We start from the raw sequence: 7,568 nt of genomic DNA, 5'->3' as shown, positions 1-7,568 counted from the left end.
TACGAGGTACATGGACAGGGTGGATAGACAGCAGCTGTCGCTGTTACTCAAAGGGCCACACTTTAAAAGTGAAGGATTTGCGGTTTAGTGAAGATTTGAGAATTGTTTTTCAACCAGAGCGTGTTGGGGTCTGGATTGCACTTCTTGAGAGTGGAGTTGTCATGCTAACCTCAAACCATTAGAAACGACACGGTTGTGCACTTCAAATGCTTTAAGAGTCACGGCAAAGGTCTTGTGTCGGAAAGTGGGCCGAATGTAGACTGTGCTGTATTTCTGGTAGGACAGAGTCTGTGCTTCTGTGATTGGATGGCTGTGGAAGGTCAATCATTGAGTAGCTGAAGGTAGGAATTGATGGATTTCTGAAGATTATCTTAACAAATTTGATAAGAGAGAACTTGTAATATTTTCTGGAAATATGTCAATGGCAAAATTAAGAAAAAAAAGTTGCAGATTTCTTACAGTCTGATACCAGGTAAATGAAGACCGGGAAATAGCAGAAATATGGAGCAAATACTTTAGTTATACCTTCATAGAAGAAGACAAAACAAAAAAGAAAACTAGCATACTAGGGAACTTTAGTCTTGGGAGAAAAGGGGAATAGAATGAAAATATCAACTAAACAGTTTAGAGAAAGTATTGGACTGAAATTAATGGGCATAGACAAAGACAACAGAGATTTATGAAATGGGAATCATATTTGAGAAAGTGGCTTTTAGTAAAATTATGTAGGAAGTATCAATGCCATGCGAGTAGACTATCAGAAAGATTTTTGATAAAGCCCCAAGCCTATTCTGCAAATTCGAATCCTATGGGACTCGGGCTAATATATGGTCATAGATTTAGAATGGGAGAGCTGGCAGGAAACAGTGAGTAGGCATAAAACAATGTTTTATTTTTAAATGAAGGCTTGGATGATATTGTAAGGATCGTGTCTTGGGCTCTAGCTATTCCCAATACACATCATATCTTTGGGTGAGGGGCGCAAATGCAATATTCTCAAGTCTGCTGACAGCACTAAACGATGTCAGCTTGTGAGTGGATGAGGAGGATGTAAAAATGTTCCAAGGTGATTGAGACAAGTGGAGTGACTGGCCAAATACGTGGCAGGTGAAGAGTAATGGGGGAGATGAGATGTTGTGTACTTTGATGGGAACAATGGACTGGCAGCCTCTCATTTGAAAAAGGATTGGTTGAAAAATGTTGCACTATAAATGAACTTAAGCTGCATTTTTGTTTATTTCTGCGTAGCCCTTCGAGTCCATGTGTGGCATTGAGCTCTGAAGCCAGAAGTCAATACTGGGAATGGCATTGGCACGCTGACCATTGCATGTAGGCCCAGCACGTGGGGAACTGTAACTTTGAAAGGAATCTGGATCTCCCTGGGCCAAATGAAATCAAATGGGACGAGCTTAATTTGGAAATCTTGGTCAGCATAGACATTTAGAAAAGCTTCACGAAGAGTCAGAGTGGGTTTGTGAAAGGGAAATTATACTTTGCCCTGTAAAATCATACAAAGTATTTCTGGAAATGTCTGAGAATGTAACAAGCGGACTTGATAAAGGCGATCTGATAGACAAGAGGCTTTCCAGAGATTTTCCACAAGGTATTACAAATTAAACGTTCTTACACAAAACAGAAGCTCCAGGATGTTGGATACTGTATTAAAATGGGATGATGATTGGTTAACACAGAAATCGGAGAGTGAGAATTAATGGATCTTTATGATAAAGGTTTATCTGCTGGAGTACCACAAATACCAGTCTGATGGCATCAGTTATTTGCAATTTATGCTGACAGCCTGAAGGAGGGAGCTGAGTGCAATATACATCCGAGTTTGAGGATAACACTGAGGATCAAAAGGCAGGCCGTGATTTAATGGAGAGGACTTTCACAAAAGGAATAGTAAAGGCATTAGACTCTTCCTGTGTATGGAACATAACGTCAGCATGCTGATGCAGCAAGTAACTTCGTTTCTACGTTAGGTAGTTTCCTGGGATGAAAGGGTTGACCATAAGACAATAAGACCATAAGACATAGGAGTGGAAGTAAGGCCATTCGGCCCATCGAGTCCACTCCGCCATTCAATCATGGTTGATGCGCATTTCAACTCCACTTACCAGCATTCTCCCCGTAGCCCTTAATTCCTCGAGACAACAAGAATCTATCAATCTCGGCCTTGAAGACATTTAGCGTCCCGGCTTCCACTGCACTCCGTGGCAATGAATTCCACAGGCCCACCACTCTCTGGTTGAAGAAATGTCTCCGCATTTCTGTTCTGAAATGACCCCCTCTAATTCTGAGGCTGTGTCCACGGGTCCTAGTCTCCTCGTTTAACGGAAACAATTTCCTAGCATCCACCTTTTCCAAGCCATGTATTATTTTGTACGTCTCAATTAAGTCACCCCTTAATCTTCTAAACTCCAACGAATACAATCCCAGTATCCTCAGCCGTTCCTCATATGTTAGACCTGTTATTCCAGGGATCATCCGTGTGAATCTCCGCTGGACACGTTCCAGTGCCAGTATGTCCTTCCTGAGGTGTGGAGACCACACTATTCCTGAGGTTGAGTTATTGAGAATCTCTAAAATGGTGAGGCGATTATTCATTGGAGTTCAAATGAATGAGGAGTGATAATGCTGAAACGTACAAGATACAGAAGGGGTTGGAGAAGGTAGATGTTGAGAAGTTGTTTCCATTCTTGAGCAAAGTGTCGAACTCGCGGATATAGATACCGAAAAAGGAACATCGATTTCAATCTGAGATGCAGAGTAATGTCTTCTCTCCGAAGGTAGTGAATGTCTGGCATTCCCTAACGCAGAGAGGTGTGGAGTGATACAAGGAGTCGGCAAGAGAGTGGAGTTGAGCCCTGGGGTAGAAATGTTCTTGTTCAATGAAAGTGTTAGCTTGAGGGGCGTATTGACCTATTCCTGTTCCAATTTATTAATTTCACATGTTATGCATTTGGAAAGAAACGGGTTATTTTGATGGAAATCGTGTTGTACACTATTGCATTCAGGGAGAACAGAGGATTTGATATTTTAACCCTGGGTGGGGTATGTCGCTGTATTCCTAGCGTATTTAGGGCTGCAACATGACCCACATCTGGAGCAGACGTTACTGAGAGGGGAAGCCTGGAAACAGGGATTGAGGGGTGGGAGTGGTGGTCACTTCCTGACTCAGCCTGGATTTCCCAAGTGCATTTCCAAAACTACACCTAACCATTGGAGTGGCGTCGATCTGCCCCTGTTTATCAGATACGAGGGCTGAATGGAACATCAGAAAATAGGGCTGAGGGACACAAGTGGGCCATTCGGCCCTTTGACACGACTCCACCAGTAAATAAGTTCATGGATCATCTCATTGTGATCCCAGCTGCACTTTTCTTTCCATGCACCATTATCCCTCTTGGTCCATGGAAAATCAGACAAAGCCAGCTTCGATATGATACAAAGATCCAGTCATCTCAAACTTCTGGGAAAGAGAATTCCCACTTGACTGAAATCCCACGTTGTGAATTTCTCCTAATTCCTGCTCTGACGGAAGTTGGAAGGTGTCACTGTTTCCTTTTCTCGTCCCATCCATCCACTGCTCACACTAAATTTTAAATGTAACCAGGTTGGTGATATAGCCGATGATAAAGTTCACAGATTGAGTCAGGTTCAGTGACAGGAACAAGTCAGGCAGATTTCTTTAGTCAGCCACAAGTAACTAATAGCACTAACGGATGTGCATGGTGGATCTGTGGTTAGCACTGCTACCTCCCATCACCAAGTAGCTGCCTAAATTCCAACCTTGGGCAACCCTCTGTGTGGATTTTGAACATTCTTTCCATGTCTGTGTGATTTCCTCCCACAGTCCAAAGATGTGCAGCTCAGCGCGGATTGACCATGCTAAATTGCCCATAGTGCCCAGGGATGTGTAGGTTAGATAGGTTAGTCATGGAAAGAGTAGGGGGGCAGGTCCGGGGCGGGGGGCATACTGTTCCGAGGGTAAATGTGGACTTGATGGACGGAATGTCCTGCTTCCACACTGTAGAGATTCTATAAAAAACAAGAAGTTTGGACAATGCAAACACCCAGTAGGTATCTATCTGATCACTCTCCTCTCGGTTTTGTATGTTTCAATAAGATCACCTCTCATTTCAAGAGTAACCTGTTAAAGCCTTCATAATAGAAGACCCTCATCCCTGAATACATGAAGTGAAACATCTCTGAACTGCTTCCAACTTAATATATTCTTTCTCATGGAAGGAGGCAAAAATAATCTCTCACACTGAAGAAGTTTTTTTTTTGTTTTCTCGGTGATGAGAGTATTTCGAACTCTCTACCCTGCAGATCGTTGGAGGCAGAGATATTGAATATGTTTGAGGCACAGACAGAAGGTTCCTAAATAATAACGGAGTCAAGGATTATCGGGGAATGGCAGGAATGTGCAGTGTTGGGGAAATACTGACAGTGGTAAAAAATCACACTGCTCCAGCACATCCAGGAATATAATGCAAAATGAAATGATAATATCGATAAAATGTTAAAGGAAAATCCCAGATGGTGGCGATCTAGAAGGTCTGCTTTGTTGGGCTCTGCATCACAGCACGGGCAAAGTGGTTCCCGAACCCACTCCATCCCAGCCATTTACTTAAAATGCTTAGCTTTCGAAAGTTTTGAGAGTTGGCAGTTGTAGTAGCCTTAGTTTGTGTAGTATTTAAGCTCTATGAGACTTTGTTTAGTAATTATCAGTAATTCGAGTTCTTCCTCTCTCGAGTTCAAATGATGTTACAGTGTGTTCTGGGTAATGATGTGCTTAAATGGTGTACCTGGAACATTAGGAGAGCCATTGGCCAGAAAAGAGGAATAAAATACTTTCTAGTCTTAAAAAGAGAGGTTGGATGTTGTCCTATTGCAGGAGATGCACCTTGATGACAAGGAACATTTGACATTACAGCAGGTCGGGCTTGATCGAGTTTATTTCTCCTCTTTTAATATTACAAGGAGGGGAGAAGCCATAATGGATAAAAAGAATCGTCCATTTAATCTACTAGATTGTATTTGACACTCACGGAAGGCTCATAATCCCCAAAGCCTTGAACTATGGTAAATAATACAGTATTTTGAAAGTTTATTGCACCCTCCCCCCCCCACCCCGGCGCGCCCTCTTAAAATCCTGGTCGATGCATTTTCCCAATTCAGTTATCTTGCATCGTGGCACATTAAAATTTTAACTGTCTTATGGACCCTACGGTGGGCAGAATGTCCAAAGTTGCCCCAATATCCTCGTTGTAATGTAAGCAATTAGTGGATTAGTGTGCAGAACTAGAGCATGGATGTCTGGAGGCAGATCCACATCACAAATCGGGATTTTATTTTCCTCGCTAACCCGCAGAAATGCCACACGAGCGTTGATATCTTCCCCATCCCTGCTACAATCTTAGATTCGGTGGCATCCTGCACAAATGGGAATATTACCATTTCTGACCATGAAGCAGTATTCTTATTGATTAAGATTAAAGGCAATGTAAAGATTCAAGACACTTGCGAAGGTATCCCTCTATTCTGAAGACTAGTTAGTTCATTGTTTATTTAGATTAGATTACTTACAGTGTAGAAGCAGGCCCTTCGGCCAACAGGTCCACACCGACCCGCCAAAGTGCAACCCACCCAGACCCATTCCCCGACATTTACCCCTTCACCTCACGCTACGGGCAATTAAGCGTGGCCAATTCACCTAACCTCCACATATTTGGACTGTGGGAGGAAACCAGAGCACGCAGAGGAAACCAACGCAGACACGGGGAGAATGTGTAAACTCCACACAGTTAGTCACCTGAGGTGGAATTGAACCCGGGTCACTGGCACTGTGAGCAGCAGTGCTAATCATTGTGCCACCGTGCAACCCAATCCAATGTATTCAAATCTTTCTTAGCCATTCATTCAGATTCAACCAGTAACCCATCCACTCTATGGGAAATTGCAAAGGCTTTTGCCAAGGAAGTAATTATTCCTCAGGAAGCAGTAGAAGGGGGAGCAGGAACGCTGGTTTGAGGCACAGCTGAGGGCAGCCGAGAGTGGATGCTGTGATTGACCCTCAGGGGCTAAGCTGCAGAGGATCACAACGCTTCGGTCTACAGTGAATTCCACGCTCACACACACAGCCAAGAAGCAACCAACTTTTGAAAACCAAAGGCTGTTTGAACATAGTGATTAGCCAGGCAGTTATTTAGTCTATTGAGCGTCCCCTCAAGCCATTACCTCAATTAGGGAAGGTACTGGTATCCTTACCTTCAATTCAAAAATTATTAATGCCTCCTGTCCGAGATTTTTCTCCGAATTATTTCAGAATGAACATTGTGAGGATAGATGTATTAAGATGGAGTCATTTTTCTTAATGCACCATTGTCAGCGCAGGAGGGTGTGAAGCAGCTTCAGAATGTAAAGGTGCACGTTCCTGACGGAATTCATCGTGAATTTTATCAATAATTTATAAACCTATTGCCAGGGCTGATATTTAACATGTTCTGTCACTCATACAGTCAGGAACCCCTCCCTCCATCCTTATATCTCTCTGATGATGAAGAAAGGAAGACCCTGGAGGATTGTGCTTCTTCCCCTCAATTTTCACTTTTAAATGTTGGTTTCAAAATCCTGCCTGAGACCCGTACAATCAGGCTGGAAACTTTGCTGCCTTCTGTTGCTAAAGAGGAATAAACAGGCTTTATAAAGGGCCACTGATCTTCCTACAATGTTAAGAATTTACTCAATATGATCCAAGAGTGTCAACAACAATCTGCCCAGGGATTATTAATCTCTTTAGATGAGAGAAGGCATTTGATTGGGTTGAGTGGCCGGATCTCTTCTGTACATTAAAACGGTTTGGTCTACGCAAAGATTTCATCAAGTGGGTGAGGGTCCATTACCGTGATCCTCTGGCTGCAGTTCTCACTAATGCTGCGCCAACCAGTAATATTAATATTTCTCCAGACAGCCGACAAGGTTGACACCTTTCACCATTGTTGTTTACGTTGGTGATTGAGCCACTGGCGGAGGCCATCCGTAGGGATGCCAACGTATCTGCCCCAGAAGTGGGATAGAAGTCACGTAAGATTACATTGTATGCAGCTGAGGGTCTTAAGTTTTTGTCAAATCCCGCAATTTCGGTAGTTTACGTGAAGCAATGCATTAATTCGCTTGTTGCTTTTCCGGGCGATAAGATTAATTTTACAAAGTTGGAGGCCATACCTATGGGAGGTCTTAGGGAAATACCTGATACTGAGGCCAAATCCTGGTGGACTGAAAGAAGAGACACAACAAACAGTGAGACAAACTGTCGTACCTATGATAATAAGGAAAAGATAAACACATAACCTCAACACCAAGGAGAGAGAAGCACTGAAATCACTAAGAAACGATAAGAACATAATCATACTACCAGCAGAGAAAGGCAGAATGACGGTCATCCTAGATAAATCAGATTACATCCAAAAAGCACAACTACTTGCAGATATCAACACCTACCAAATGAAGGAATTTGACCCCACACCACAACTCACCAATAGGATAAATAACACACTAAG

Source organism: Chiloscyllium plagiosum, unplaced genomic scaffold (assembly GCF_037043375.1).
Source record: "Chiloscyllium plagiosum isolate Xiang-an unplaced genomic scaffold, Cpla_swu_hap1 HiC_scaffold_51, whole genome shotgun sequence".
NCBI classification, from domain to species: Eukaryota; Metazoa; Chordata; class Chondrichthyes; order Orectolobiformes; family Hemiscylliidae; genus Chiloscyllium; species Chiloscyllium plagiosum.
The sequence above is the reverse complement of the archived record's forward strand: the minus strand, read 5'-3'. Positions refer to the sequence as shown.